Source organism: Callorhinus ursinus, unplaced genomic scaffold (assembly GCF_003265705.2).
Source record: "Callorhinus ursinus isolate GAN/ISIS: 27379988/994484 unplaced genomic scaffold, GSC_fseal_2.0 scaffold10, whole genome shotgun sequence".
In the NCBI taxonomy this organism is placed as follows: domain Eukaryota; kingdom Metazoa; phylum Chordata; class Mammalia; order Carnivora; family Otariidae; genus Callorhinus; species Callorhinus ursinus.
In genome coordinates this window covers 32,112,245-32,127,134 of record NW_027397072.1, presented here as the reverse complement: position 1 = coordinate 32,127,134, position 14,890 = coordinate 32,112,245, and the positions used below count along the sequence as shown (strand labels likewise).

The following is a 14,890-nucleotide window of genomic DNA, read 5'->3' as shown; positions in this document are numbered from 1 at the left end:
TCTCTCTCTCTCTCTCTCTCTCCCCCTCTACCCCTCCCCCACCCCTGCTGGCAAGCTCTCTCCCTCTCTCTCTCTTTCTCTCTAAAGAAAAAAAAAAGGTAATTAAAAAAATAGGATGATCTGCAATGGCTCTGCCCTTGTTTTACATATATGTATATATATGATTCTAATGTTTTGGATTTAGAAGCAAAGTGAATCCTCTTCATCCTTAGCCCACTTTAGAATGCACATCAGCAACATCACTACCTGGGGTTTGCCCACTTCTTTTCTTTTAACATCCACAGGACCTGCCATTAGCCTGCAATGTCTGCCATCCATCTGCTTGGGGACCCATGCCTCTGGCCTGCTCCAAAACAAATCACATGATAGGCAGTGAATGAGCCAGTGGATGCAAGTTGAATCTAGGGGGAGAAAAAAAAAAAAAAGACCTACCCCTTTGAAAGGAATATTTCCAGTCTAGTCATTGAGTCTTTACCTCCTTCCCACACATTCTTTAGGTTGTGTCCTGCCTCTAGGTTGTGGTTTGTGGAGCTGAAGAGAAAGTTACTCAACATCGGGATGCAAAATTCACCTGCCAAACAAATCCCTGCTTCGTAAATTCCTATACATTCAGATGTCAAAGCTTTTTGAATTTATTGTTAATAGGCATAATTCCCATTGACAAAAGTGAAGTAAGTAAGAAGATACAGTACTTTTGGAAAGCCACTAAAATGTTAGAATGTTCAGAATCACAGAGTGAGGTAGGCTCATTTGTGAAAATCTTGGGACATGAAGGCTGGGACAGGGCAAAGCTAGGTTGAAACCCAAACTCCCACCCACCTCCACTGGAGCCTATTTCATTCCTATCTCTTGACAACTTCCAGGTCTTCTCAAATTTACAATATCTCATAATCATACATCAAGGATAAAAAAGTTCCAAGGCTTTTGGTTGCTGCTTAGATGTCACCTTATTAGGAAGGCCTTCCCTGACCGCATGTGTAAGAGCAGGACCCAGCCTCAGCTGCCCACCTGCCTTTCACTGCTTTCTTCTTCTCCATAGCATTTACCAGCAAACAATACCATCTATTTCTTTGTTCACCGGCCATCTGGGCCCACCACCTCCACTTCGTGAGGGCATGGGCATTTTTATTCACTCTGCATTCCCTGAGGTCTAACACAAGATCTAGCACAGGATAGGTTTGAATAAATAGGTGTTGAATAAATGAATGAACCAATATCATAGTTTGGAGAGACCAAGCCAAACCAAACCAGCATTACTTGCAATACAAACTAAAGATTAAGCAGATAGTGGTAAAGAAATCAGAATGGAAGGATTACATAGAGATCAGCCAGCCAAACCCTGTTGCTTCACGAATAAAGTAAATGAGGCCGAGAGGTTGAGTGACCTAGACTAAGTCCTAAGCTCCTGTTCGAACTGAAATAATAAAATGGCTTGCTCAGAGGCCCTGGTTACCACTGTGGGAGCCAGAATCTGGGGCTTGCATCTGCAGCTGCAGCCTCAGCCCAGCTGTGGGGCTGGGGGAGCCTGCTTGACACTCTCAGGCCTGAAAACGGGTTAGAGCTGGATGGCGGAGCTGTCTATCAGACGGCGTACCGTCTATCAGAGGCACTACAAGAGCCCTGGAAATGGGAGAGCGAGAAAACTGTATTTGTCAGGACTTCTCTCAAGGAAAGTATCTTGTGTGATTGAAAGGAATGCTTCGATAAACATGGTGAGGGTATGTGGATGGGTGGGGGTGTTTGGGGGTGGGAGTGATGGGCTGTCCTAGGTGCGGTCTTTTTTTTTTTTTTTCTTTTTTAATTAGAATTAGGCTCCATGCTCAACATGGGGCTTGAACTCACAACCCTAAGGTTAAGAGTCCCATGTTCTCCTGACTGAGCCAGCCAGGTGCCCACGTAGGTGCAGTCTTGAGTAACAACAAATGGTCACCAAAAAGCCTTCTAAGAAGGGTGAGTCCGGTTTCCTTACAAAATGTTTGTTTTGCGGAGTGCTGTAGTGAGGCTGGCGCCGAACTGCCTTGATCCGGGATGCGAGGCCAAGTATTGCGAGGCCAAGTATTGCCCTTGAGGGACCTCCTTTCTCACTCTTCCTCCCTGAGGGGATCAGCTTGTCCTTTATTCAAATGTTCAATATTGAAAGCAAATCCATTTGAGTGAGTGTCAGATTTTTAGGCAGCCTCGGGTCTCTTGACCCTTAATTTTATATCTCAGGAGCCCCTTCTCACCAAGTCATCGGCTCTGCAAATCACAATCTCACCCTATCCTCTCAGGCAGTCTTCTCTGGAACTTTGGAGAGCCTGGTTGCCTGGGTGAGGCTCCCCACGTGTCCCTGGGCCGGCTAGCCGTTAGCTGGTATGATGTTGCTATTGTAACAGCTAACGCCGGAACCAGTTGAACTTACTTGATTTCTCATTTCATAGTATTTCAAATAAAACTTTATAGTAGTTAGTATATATGATATAGATGTGTAGATGATCACAGTTCATGCATTTCATCAAACACTTGCCTCCATACTTTGTTTCTCCCATTCTCTATGCCTCAAAGATCTTTCCTCACCTAAATAAGCATTTCTCATCCTTCAATGCTCTCTTCAAGCACCTCCTTCTCAATGAAGCCAGCCCTCATCCTCCAAGTCATCTTTAGTCAACCCCTCTTCTGCTGCATTGTCATATCATACTGTTAGTATCTCTCCCTGCTGGGAATGACCGGCTATAGTCTCCATGTCTGATTCCCATGCAAAACTGTCAGCCCCAACTGAGGGGCCATTTCTTATTCATAGCCATAGCCATAGCACCTTATTCATAGCCATAGCGCCTGTGCATCTGGTTCTTACCAGAGTGCTAGACTTTAAGCCTCAGGATAAATATAGATCATCTCCTTATATGGCAGTTTTACTTAATAATAACTTAAAATCTTTTATATATTCTTAAATGCTGAAATATTTTATAGAGAGGCATGCAAAATTAGCTTAGTTTTTAAAAGGTAAATACATTTATATTATTTGTTCACATTCTTCTGAGGTAGTTTCAGAACTTTTTATGATGAGCTCTTAACACAAGTTTGAGTTGAATTTAATTCAGTTCCAGAGGATGTGGATGGTTAATGATTTTTTTTTTCCCTAAGGCAAACAACAATAGGGAGAGTTTGGTAAAAGGGTACAAACTCTCAGTTATAAGATGAATAAGGTCTGAGGGTCTAACGTATAACATAGTGACTATAGTTAATAATACTGTATAATTGAAAATTTCTAAGAGAGTAGAACTTAATGTTCTCCCCCCCAAATAAAGGTAAATATGTGAGCTGAGGAAAAAAGAAAATGACAGAACTTTATTCATTCATAGTAATAGCAAGGAGATGCACTTTTGTTTTAAATTAATAAGCTAGAAAAATCAATGCTACTTCACCTAAAATTATAAATTTTGTTTTAACAAAAATTCACTGTCTAAACATAGGGACTGAGAAATCTTTTTGAGCAACTGCCCTTTGGCAAAGACCAAATGTTTCTTTGTATCTGAAAAAAATTTTGATACATCATACACACAAAACTGCATATTCAATATATGAATAAGTTTAGTCTTCAAAGGTCCTACAGCATCTGATAAGTAAAATTCTAATGAATAATAAATATTTATCAAGTAAATATCCTTGAGATGTTATAGTCTTGCCTCAATTATGAAGTCATTGCCAAGTAGTAGGAGGCGAGACCAAAATTGGATTTTTTGCTAGGTATATTAAGTTAAGTAGACCCAAAAAGAAATTGCATTACTTTGAAACCTGAATTACAAAAATAATTATAAAAGGAATATATATACTCAATGTAGATTTATTGAGAAACTGACCTATTTTGCCGTCTTTCATTTTCTACTCTTTGCAGGTAGAAGAGTCTATGGGAAAACGAGCTGTCCATCAGGAGTTACTGGAGGACAGCAGAAGGCATGGGGGTGTGCAGACCAGGAGTGAGTGATACGTCCTGAGTGACTGACACTAGTTTGATTGTGCATGGGACTCACTGCAGTGAGGGGGCAGATATGCTGCCCAAATTTTGAGTTTTATCTTACATACACTGTCTCCGAGCTTTATTCTCTCAATCTCCTTTGCAAAAGGAATGACTTTCCAATGAATTCCACCTAATTTTTAGCAATGTATCTTTAAAAAAAAAAAGATTTTATTTATTTATTTGACAGAGAGAGACACAGTGAGAGAGGGAACACAAGTAGGGGGGAGTGGGAGAGGGAGAACAGGCTTCTCGTGGAGCAGGGAGCCCGGTGCAGGGCTTGATCCCAGGACCCTGGGATCATACCTGAGCCGAAAGCGGATGCTTAACGACTGAGCCACCCAGGCACCCCTGCAATGTATCTTTTTAATAGCATATGTTTTCGTCACTGATCCTCCAACAAGTCTGAATCAAGTGGTCTTATCTCCTTTTTCTATCTTATCCTATCATCTAAATTATTATTCCCATGATCATTTATTCCATCATGCCTTAATTATAGTCTTAATCAGAATCATAATCAGAATCCTTCAGTGACTCCTAAAGTTCAAATGTCCTAACACAGCAGACCTCTACCTTTATGGTCTGGCCTCTCCCCAGCTCTCCAAACTTCTCTTTGGTCACTCTCGTACATACACTGGGCTCCTGTCACAAAGAGAATCCTGTGGTTTCCTGTCTTTTCTAGCCTCTGGGCTTTATAGAGTTGTTCCTCAGTGGACATCCTTCCCTTACCCTGGGCTAGCTGTCAAGCTCCTTGTGTCCTTCAGGAGTCTGGGCAAGTAGCACTCTTCGCTGTCTTTCTTGACATGTCTTGCTAAAGGTAAGCCCCTGCTTTTTTGTGCTGCCATAGTGTCCTGTCCACACTTCTATTATAGTATTTATGTTAAATTATTAATTTAAGAATCTTATTTCTACCAGAGACAGGAGTCCACATACTCTCAGGGTGTCCATGAATCCCCTGAATTATAGGCAAAATTTTATGTAGGTTCATTTTCTGCTGGGGAGAAGATTCAGAGCTCACATCAGACTCACAACAGAGTCCATATTTACCCTCTCAAAACCAAATTAAGAACCACTGCACTAGACTATGAGTCCCTAGGAAACAGAAAGTAAGTTCTATACTCCTTTGAAACTCAACAATTAGATGCCTAATGTTGGCTGAATGAACGTTTCAGTTATTATTTAGACTAGATATTTATATTAGTAGATATATAGTAAATTCAACCTCCTCTTTTCATGGATGTTTTTAAGTAAATAGGAAGTGTAAAAGGTACATTGGTCAAAGGAAAGATATGGAAGCATTTATGCCGAACTACTACTAACAGTGGTCATTCTTGGAAAGAGGGATGGGATAGGGGTGGGATGGGCTTCAAACTTTACTTATACCCTTGTATCTTTTTTTTTTAAGATTTATTTATTTATTTGAGAGAGACAGAGAGTGCGTGTGAGCAGGGGTAGGGGCAGAAGGAGAGGGAAAGAGAGAATCCTCAATCCTTGCTGAGCATGGAGCCCAACGTGGGGCTCGATCCCATGACCCGAGCCAAAATCAAGAGTCGGATGCTTAACCGACTGAGCCACCCAGGTGCCCCTGTACTCTTCAGTCTTGATCAAGTTTGTTTGTTTTACAATGTGTGCTTTTTAGTTTTGAAACTTAAAAATCCTGTTTTATTTATTTATTTTTTTAATTTAATTTTATTATGTTATGTTAGTCACCATACACTGCATCATTAGTTTTTGATGTAGTGTTTGATGATTCATTGTTTGTGTATAACACCCAGTGCTCCATGCAGTACATGCCCTCCTTAATACCCATCACTGGGCTAACCTGTCCCCCCACCCCCCTCCCCTCTAGAACCCTCAGTTTGTTTTCTTAGAGTCCATAGTCTCTCCTGGTTCCTCTCCCCCTCCAATTTCCCCCCTTCATTTTTCCCTTCCATCTTCTTTTTTTTTTTTTAACATATAATGTATTATTTGTTTCAGAGGTACAGATCTGTGATTCAACAGTCTTCCACAATTCACAGGGCTCACCATAGCACATACCCTCCCCAGTGTCCATCACCCAGCCCCCCCTCCCTCCCACCCCCCACCACTCCAGCAACCCTCAGTTTGTTTCCTGAGATTAAGAGTCTCTTATGGTTTGTCTCCCTCTCTGGTTTCATCTTGTTTCATTTTTTCCTCCCTTCTCCTATGGTCCTCTGTCTTGTTTCTCAAATTCCTCATATCAGTGAGATCATATGATACTTGTCTTTCTCTGATTGACTTAAAAAATACTGTTTTAAACCATAGAACTTTCTTCTTAAGTTCAGGAGACATCTAGCTTCAAATTGCAGATCTGCTACTTATTTAGTTTTGTGCCCCTGGGGATGTTACTTACCCCTTATAAGCCTACATTTCCTCATCTATAAAATGAGGATAATACTTACTTATCCCACATAGTTATTATGCCACAAAGCCTCGCATGAAGTAGGGACTCAGTAAATATTAGTGGAATGCAAATTTTGTTGTCCTTAAGGTTTTGTTTTGTTTTGTTTGCAATCCAAAATAGAACTCAGTGAAATATAGTTCGTTATTATCTCAATACTGTAAGCATTCATACATTCAGTGAAAGTCTGATGTAACATGCCTAGTTTATAAGGTGGCTATTAGCTTTGAGTGCTAACTAATAAAGAATCCCATGATATATTTGTTTGTTTTTAAACATAGAAGAGTTGGGGTGCCTGGGTGTCTCAGTCAGTTAAGCATCTGTCTTTGGCTCAGGTCATGATCCCAGGGTTCTGGGATCGAGCCCTGCATGGAGCTCCCGGCTCAGCGGGGAGCCTGCTTCTCCCTCTTCCCTCTGCCCCTCCCCCCACTCCTGTGCTTGCGCACGCTCTCTCTCTCAAATAAATAAAATCTTTAAAATATATATAAATAAATAAATAGAAGAGTTACAAGATTCTTAAGCAATTTATAAATGTTTAGATTTATAAATGAAGTACAAGTATTGGTTTAAACTAAGTACACTGGTTTAAACTAAGCTCTCAGTTCATCTGTGCAGTGACTAGAAACAAGTTCTTTGCAATATTCACTCACCTCGTGGCCTGTCTCCACCAGTAGACATCACATCATGTTTTGTGAAGTCTTTCTGATTTTTCTAGAGGTTCTACAAGAAATAAAAATGCCATTGATTATTTATACCATCCTTTGTTTTAATAATTTTTTTAATGAAAGGTTTTTATAGTACATTCAAGAGATTGCTGTTAAAAAATGTCTAATCATTCAACAATATATAAAGTAAAAAAAATCTCGTTTCTTTTAGTTGTTTCAGTTTTTTTATTTTATTTTATTTTATTTTAGATTTATTTATTTATTTATTTGACAGAGAGAGACACAGAGAGAGAGGGAATACAAGTAGGGGGAGTGGGAGAGGGAGAAGCAGGCTTTCTGCCGAGCAGGGAGCCCGATGTGGGGCTCGATCCCAGGATCATAACCTGAGCCGAAGGCAGACGCTTAATGACTGAGCCACCCAGGTGCCCCTAGTCTTTTCATTTTTAAGTTACTTGGTGTTGCGTAGGCACATTCACCTTGGTATGTATATCTTTGGGTGTTTATATCTAACAGTTCTGGACTAATAAAAAATTCCTATGTATTTGAAATTAGCTGGAGTACTCCAACATTCAAAGCAGTTCATCTGACCCTAAAATAATGAAAGCCACAAATCTAGAGACTGTCCTAAGTATCCCACATTAAATGAAAGTCACCTACTTCAAGTGACAAATGAAATAGGTTAATAATAGGGTTTTTTTTTGTAGGGGCTAATCGAGGTGATCTACAGTCAAAATTAAGTAGAAACCCATTTGGAAAATACCCTATGAGTATATGGTGGTTTGGATTTTGTTTTTGTTTGTTTTTTGAGGAGTATAGCAGGTTTCAATCCAGCTATATGTTTTATTTATTTTTCATTATTTCATTATCTGAAGCTTCTTGGGCAGTTTGGCCAAGTCACGGAATCTTTTTGGGCATCAGTTTCTTGATCTGCATAATTGGCATAAGAATAATAACAATGCAGATGTGAGGATTAAGGGAGATGGAAGCTGGGGGGCCAGAGGCTAGAACATGGGCAGTTGGGGCACCAACAGTTTACTTAGTTGCCTTCGTCATTTTGTCAAGGTCCCCTCCTTTATCCTAAGAGAATCTATGTTTATTCCCAGCTTGGCTTGCTCTTTTTTTCCTCTTAACTTTACAGAAAATTTTTCTTAAAATGGTCCTCTTTGTGCATAACTCTGCTCTTTGTACCAAAGGAATCTAACGGGCAACGCCCCACCCAATCCTGGCTCTGTCAGACACTGCTCATTGCCACCCAGCATCCCTTTTTCTTTAGCAATCCAGTTTAAAAACCACATTCCCGGGGTGCCTGGGTGGCTCAGTCATTGGGCGTCTGCCTTCGGCTCGGGTCATGATCCCAGGGTCCTGGGATCGAGCCCCACTTCGGGCTCCCTGCTCAGCAGGGAGCCTGCTTCTCCCTCTCCCACTCCCCCTGCTTGTGTTCCCTCTCTTGCTGTGTCTCTGTCAAATAAATAAATAAATAAAATATTTAAAAAACAACAACAATAACAACAACAAACCACATTCCCCCTTCTCCTTCACAGCGAGGTGTAACCACAAGAATAGACTCTACCGCTGAGGTAGAGGTAGAAATAATGTGAGCAATCTCTGGGAAGTCTCGAAAGAGAGAACACATCTTTTTCTTCCTATTCTTCCTTCCCACTGGGGGAACACAAGTGAGATAGGTAGAGACTGATAACCTTCTTGGACCAAGAGGGATACACTAAGGATGGCAGAAGAGCAGGATAGAAGGAACCAGGGTCCTTCACACAAGGACCTGCTCAAACAGCTCTGGACTGCCTACCTGGGGCCTTTTTTTTTAACAGGCTCCATGCCCAGTGTGGGGCTTGAGCTCACAATTCTGAGATCAAGAGTCACATGCTCTACTGACTGAGCCAGCCAGGTGGCCCTAGGCTTTTTTTTTCTAACATAAGAGAGAAATTTCTAGCTTGTTTAAGCCACTATTATTTTTGCTTTTCCATCATAGATGGATGAACCCAAACTTACTAATATGCTGGTCCTCTAGGAAAATGTCTAGAACCTAGAAGCATTTTTAATTCTTGAAAGTTTTCCCTCCTTTGAGCCTGTGTGTCCCTTCTACTTAAGAACAAATTCTCCCTCTCAGCAGTGAGCCTGCTTCTCTCTCCTCCCCACCTGTGCACTCTCTTTCACTGTCTCTCTCTCTCTCTCAAATAAATAAAATCTTTTTTAAAAAATATACTCTTATATGAACTGGGGAACTAAAAGGAGGTTGAATATGCTATAATAATGAACTTACTGGTTCTACAATTTTGGCAGAGCCTTAACTTTTGTTATCCTCAGATGTCTACTGGGAGCGCGCAGAAGAACTGGAAGACGGGGAAAGAGTATTGAAAAGTATCTTAGTAGGGCACCTGGGGGGCACCGCCGGTTAAGCAGCTGACTCTGTTTCAGCTCAGGTCATGATCTCAGGGTCATGAGATCCAGCCCTGTGTGGGGCTCTGCGTTCAGTGAGGAGTCTGCTTGAGTTTCTCTCTCCCTCTCCCTCTGCCCCTCCCGCTCATGCTGGCTCTCTCGCTCTCTCTCTCCCCCTAAAATAAATAAATAAATCTTAAAAAAAAAAAAAGCATCTTAGCAAAGAAATACAACCATCCCTTCTTTCCCATTGTTCATCCTCTGCCCAGGTATGACAATAAATAGCAGGTGTCAGGGTACCTTATACAGTAAGGTTCTTACACTTCTCCCCGATCACCCTTTACCACCATTATGCACCATCTCTACCCACCCCACCCACCCTCACACTCCATAAGGAGTCCAGTGAAAATTTAAGAGAAGGAGGAAGCTTTTTAGAGAGCATAAGAATTTTCTATTATTTGCCTCTTCGTTGCTCGCTGAAATCATGCCCACATAGCCTGAGGAAAATGGTTAGAGCTGGCACGGACCCATATGAGGGCAATGTATTTTCAAATAGCTTTGAGTTAAATAACCGTTGTCCAAAAAAAGTCCTAAACAGCTACTTCCTCATTCCCAGGGGATAAATTCTAGACCCTTCCTCAAATGAAAAAATTTGAGCATCTGATCAGCTGCCACTTTCTCTTTTTATTTTTCTATTTTAGGACAACTTAAATGGGTGTTAATACCTACTAAACTCTCTTTTCTCAATAAGGGCAGGAGCAGATAACAAAATAATCGGAAGAATATCCTTGGCTAAAACTTAGCAATTTATGGTTTAGTTCATCTTATTTATAAGAGGCACTGAAAGCACCTGGGGCGCCTGGGTGGCTCAGTTGGTTAAACCACTGCCTTCAGCTCAGGTCATGATCCCAGGGTCCTGGGATCGAGCCCCACATCGGGCTCCCTGCTCAGCGGGGAGTCTGCTTCTCCCTCTGCCTGCCGCTCCCCCTTGTGCTCTCTCCCTCTCTCTCTCTCACTGTCTCTCTCTGTGTGTCAAGTAAATAAATAAAATCTTTAAAAAAAAAAAAAAGAGGCACTGAAAGCACCTTACAAATAAAATAATGAGGATTTTTTCTTACATGGTTCCCAAGGTGATTTCTGATCTCTTGAAAGCACAGGTGATTAATCAAGTCACTGGGGACAAACAGCAGTAATGTGATTGTCAAACTATGGATATTGATCAAACTGTGCTTCATTTTCATGGTGTGTGTGTGTGTGTGTGTGTGTTGGGAGATGGTCAGTGGGAGAATCAGTACTTTCAACATTGTCCCTGAGAGAAGATTAGCAGGAATTATTAAATATTCTTACATTTTATAAAAAATCCAAAAGCTGAGAAAAATATTGAGCAACTCATACTCCAGTCCCTAAACTCAAAATCAGAAGGTTCTTAATCTGGGGTCCATAGATTAAAATTCAGACCATCTGTAAATCGCCTGACATTGTTTGATTTTACAATTCTTTTTTCAGAGAGGAAGGAAGACTTTTTGTGTGCCCATTGCTTGGAGCTTACTAGTTTACTGCTATATTGATATTCACTCTTATATACAGAGAAGAGAGAAAAGGAAGAAGGGGAATAAAGAGGAACCAGGAGTCTCATCAGTTCTGTCCCAAATCAAATCAAATGTATATGAAATTTGCACAAGGTATTTATCTGTTCACTTTTATGTTGTATTTGTATTAAAGGTGAACAATAGTATGATCATCTTCCTTTCAAAGCCTCTGAGGTTTCAAACTGGTTTAGATGGCATTTTCAGAGCCCATGGTATTAATAAAAATGTAGATGTTAATTAAATTCAAGGAAATTGTTTAGAATAAACGTGTCAAAAATTTATTTTTCTAGGATAAATTTCTGACCATTTGTGTTAAATCCTTCAGACATACTTTCAATGAAATGGCTATACCATTTACAGTAATACAATTTTGTATTGAAAGGAGATTTTTAAAAAGACAAAGGGTAATAAAAAGACATATTTCTATATTTTCAGAATACTAGTTTCAACATATAAAAACCCATATAATTCCAATACTAATTATAATGGAATGCTATTCTTGCTTAAGTAAAGGATAGAAAGCTTTCAGGTGAAACCCGATTCTTCTCATCATGCTCCAAAACCCCACAAAGAGTTTAGAATTAAGTTTCACTAATGTCCCTGTGTAATTAATCAGCACACATTATTCTATACATAGCAGAGTGAACTCTGATAGAATCCTCTGTCCCTTTTCTGTGTTACAAAAGGCATTCCTAATTTTTATTCTTTATTCTTAATCCCAAAGAGGCATATACATGTTGGATTTATCTGCCTTGTAAATCAAGAAACTTGTCATCTTTTCTTTAAGATTGTTCTCAAAATGTAATTCCACTTCAAACTAATATGTAAATATCCAACACTCTTCAGTCTCCAAACATTTCATTAAGGCAGATTATGATAAAATTAAAAAATTAAGCAAAGGCAGATTATGATAAAATTAAAAAATTAAGCAAGAAAATAAATATTGTACAAATTGTTATAACTTTTAAATAGCTATTTCTTTAAATGACTACCTTAAATAAATGCCAGCATGGTTTGAATCTAAATTAGTAAGGATATATGGGATTTCTTCTTTTATGAAAATATTTCCCCTGTCAATGCCTTTCAAAGCACATAAAAGCACACACTTACCCCATGTTGCTTGCTGAGGTTATATCATCCTCAGATCAAGGCTTATCTGGATTCTAAATTAATTTAAAGGTTATAAAAAAAAAAAAGCAGGAGAGGTTTGACTTCCCCGGAAACGAGACTGTCATATGCTAACTAGGCTTTTAAATGAGGAAAACTAGTGTGTCTTCTAATTATATAAGCTTCAGGTCAAATTCTAGCATCAACTAATCAACTGAACTGGATTTACTTTCAAGGAGTAAGAGAAAGAAAACTATTTAAAAGGAATGACTTTGTTATCATAGAAAACTGGAAACTTTAGCATTAAAAAGTTATTTATATATCAATAAAAAGCTAAAGATTTTGAAAGGAAAGTATCTTGTTACCTTAGATATTTTGAAGAAAAATATTGGGAAAAATTTAGTTTGCAGTAAAACAAATATTTTTCTATATTTTCCAGAAGTTTTAAAATTGCATTATATGTCTTGGTCCCTAAAAACATCCTCTCAATTTATCTTAATTTGTATAAATTCTAGTACAATAATATTTAATCCTAAAACATACCAATTAGTGCTAACCAACAAATCCAAAAGTGTCTAATTTTAAAAATGTATCTTTGGACAGTTAAAAATAGGGTCTTTTGAAATTAAATACATAATCTATGATTATGGGAAACTAACAAAAATACCATTTTTGGTTCTACTTTAAAAGACATTTCAACCCAGATTTATAGTAGTACAACAGAAATTTTTTAAAATTTAGCAAGTACAGTACACTTGCTAATTTGAGAAGTACAAATTTCCACAAGATTTTGAATGAAGAAATATGATATTAAAGTTACTGTTTATAGCACTTTTTGGTCATTTTCGGAAAAATAGTTCCAGCAAACACTCAGGTCTTTATTGTAATTTTTAATATGTAGCTGTCATGTACTCTTCTGGTAATTTTTTTTTAAGATTTTATTTATTTATTTGAGAGAGAGAATGAGAGAGAGAGAGCAGGAGATGGGGGAGGGTCAGAGGGAGAAGCAGACTCCCTGCTAAGCAGGGAGCCCGATGCGGAACTTGATCCTGGGTCTCCAGGATCATGACCTGAGCCGCAGACAGTTGCCCAACCAACTGAGCCACCCAGGCGCCCACTCTTCTGGTAATTTTTATATTTATTTATTTATTTATTTATTTATTTATTTATTTATTTATTTATTTATTTATTTATTTATTTATTAAAGATTTTATTTATTTGGCAGAGAGAGACAGTGAGAGCAGGAACACAAGCAGGGGGAGTGGGAGAGGGAGAAGCAGGCTTCCCGATGTGTGGGACTCGATCCCAAGACCCTGGGATCATGACCTGAGCCGAAGGCAGACGCTTAATGACTGAGCCACCCAGGCGCCCTTCTGGTAATTTTTAAACTGTATTATCTAAAAGGTAAAAAAGCTTCCTTGGCATAGAATAGGTGAGGACACATAGATCTACTTTTTTAAAAAAATGAAATATAATTCACATACCACACATAAAAATTGCCCTTTTATTGTGAAAAATTCAATGGTTTCTAGTATTCACGAGGTTGTGCGACCATCACCACTAATTCTAGAATATTTCCATCACCCCAAAAAGAAACCCCATGCCTCCCAGTTCCTCCTTCCCATAGCAACTACTCCCTATCTCTATGGATTTGCCTATTCTGGACATTTCACGTACAATATGTGGCCTTTTGTGACCAGCTCCCTTCACTTAGTATAATGTTTTCAAGGTTCATTCATGTTGTAGCATGTGTCAGTATTTTATTCCTTTTTATGGGTGAAAATATTCCTTTATATGGATATACAACATTTTGTTTATTCATTCATCAGTTGATGGACATTTGGGTTGTTTCCAATATTGAGCTGTTATGAATAATTCCCATACAGGTCGATTTATTTGGGGGACATAGTTAGGAATTGCTGGTTCATACAGTAACTGTATGTCTAACTTTTTGAAAAACTGTTCCATAGCAGTTCTACCATTTTATATTTCCACCAGAAATATTGGCAGTTTCCAATTTCTCCCTATCATTGCCAATCTTTGTTATTGTCTGTCTTTTTTAATATAGCCTCTGAGTGATTGTGAAGTGCTATCTTATTGTGGGTTTAATTTGCATTTTCCTAAAGAGTAATGATTTCATTTCCTTATTAGACATTTGCATATCGTCTTTGAAGACATGTCTATTCAAATCATTTGTCCATTTTTTAATTGGGTTGTATTTTTATTTTTTTTAAGATTTTATTTATTTATTTGACAGAAAGAGACACAGTGAGAGAGGGAACACAAGCAGGGAGAGTGGGAGAGGGAGAAGCTGCTCAGCAGGGAGCCCGATGCGGGGCTCGATCCCAGGACCCTGGGATCATGACCTGAGCCAAAGGCAGACGCTTAACCGACTGAGCCACCCAGGTGCCCCTTGGGTTGTATTTTTATTTATATGTACTTACATATGAGTTCTTTATATACTCTGGAATCTAAATCTGTATCAGATATATGATTGGTAAATATTTTCTCCCATTCTGTGGATTCTTTTCATTTCCTTGATAGTTCCCTTTAACACACAGATATGCTTTTTAAAGATGATAAAACTCAGGCACAGGATTGGAAATTGACTTTGCCAAGATTTAGATAGTTCTGCTGTGTTTATTAAAATGAATCACATAATTTATTTTAATTTTTAAAAAGATTTATTTGAGAGAGAGAGAGAAAGTACGTGCATGAGAGCAAG

At 38.9% G+C, this 14,890-nt stretch overlaps 1 protein-coding gene and 1 long non-coding RNA gene across 4 annotated transcripts in view; one reads left to right on the top strand and one right to left on the bottom strand.

The window, feature by feature from the left end:
* The window catches only part of ARHGEF33 (Rho guanine nucleotide exchange factor 33), a 73,580-nt gene extending 61,293 nt beyond the window's left edge, over nt 1–12,287 (bottom strand). For all 3 annotated transcript variants that reach the window (XM_025867604.2, XM_073897324.1, XM_073897323.1), the window contains exons 1-2: nt 12,169–12,287; nt 7,064–7,133 (exon numbers count right to left, since the gene is read on the bottom strand). The gene's annotated coding sequence lies outside the window, so the exon portion shown is untranslated. The remainder of the gene's footprint in view (nt 1–7,063; nt 7,134–12,168) is intronic.
* LOC141373573 (uncharacterized) lies at nt 1,917–11,083 on the top strand. The gene is made up of 3 exons (XR_012379703.1): nt 1,917–1,950; nt 3,875–3,956; nt 10,976–11,083. It is a non-coding gene; the product is annotated as an uncharacterized lncRNA (long non-coding RNA).
* Nucleotides 12,288–14,890: the final 2,603 nt, after the last annotated feature.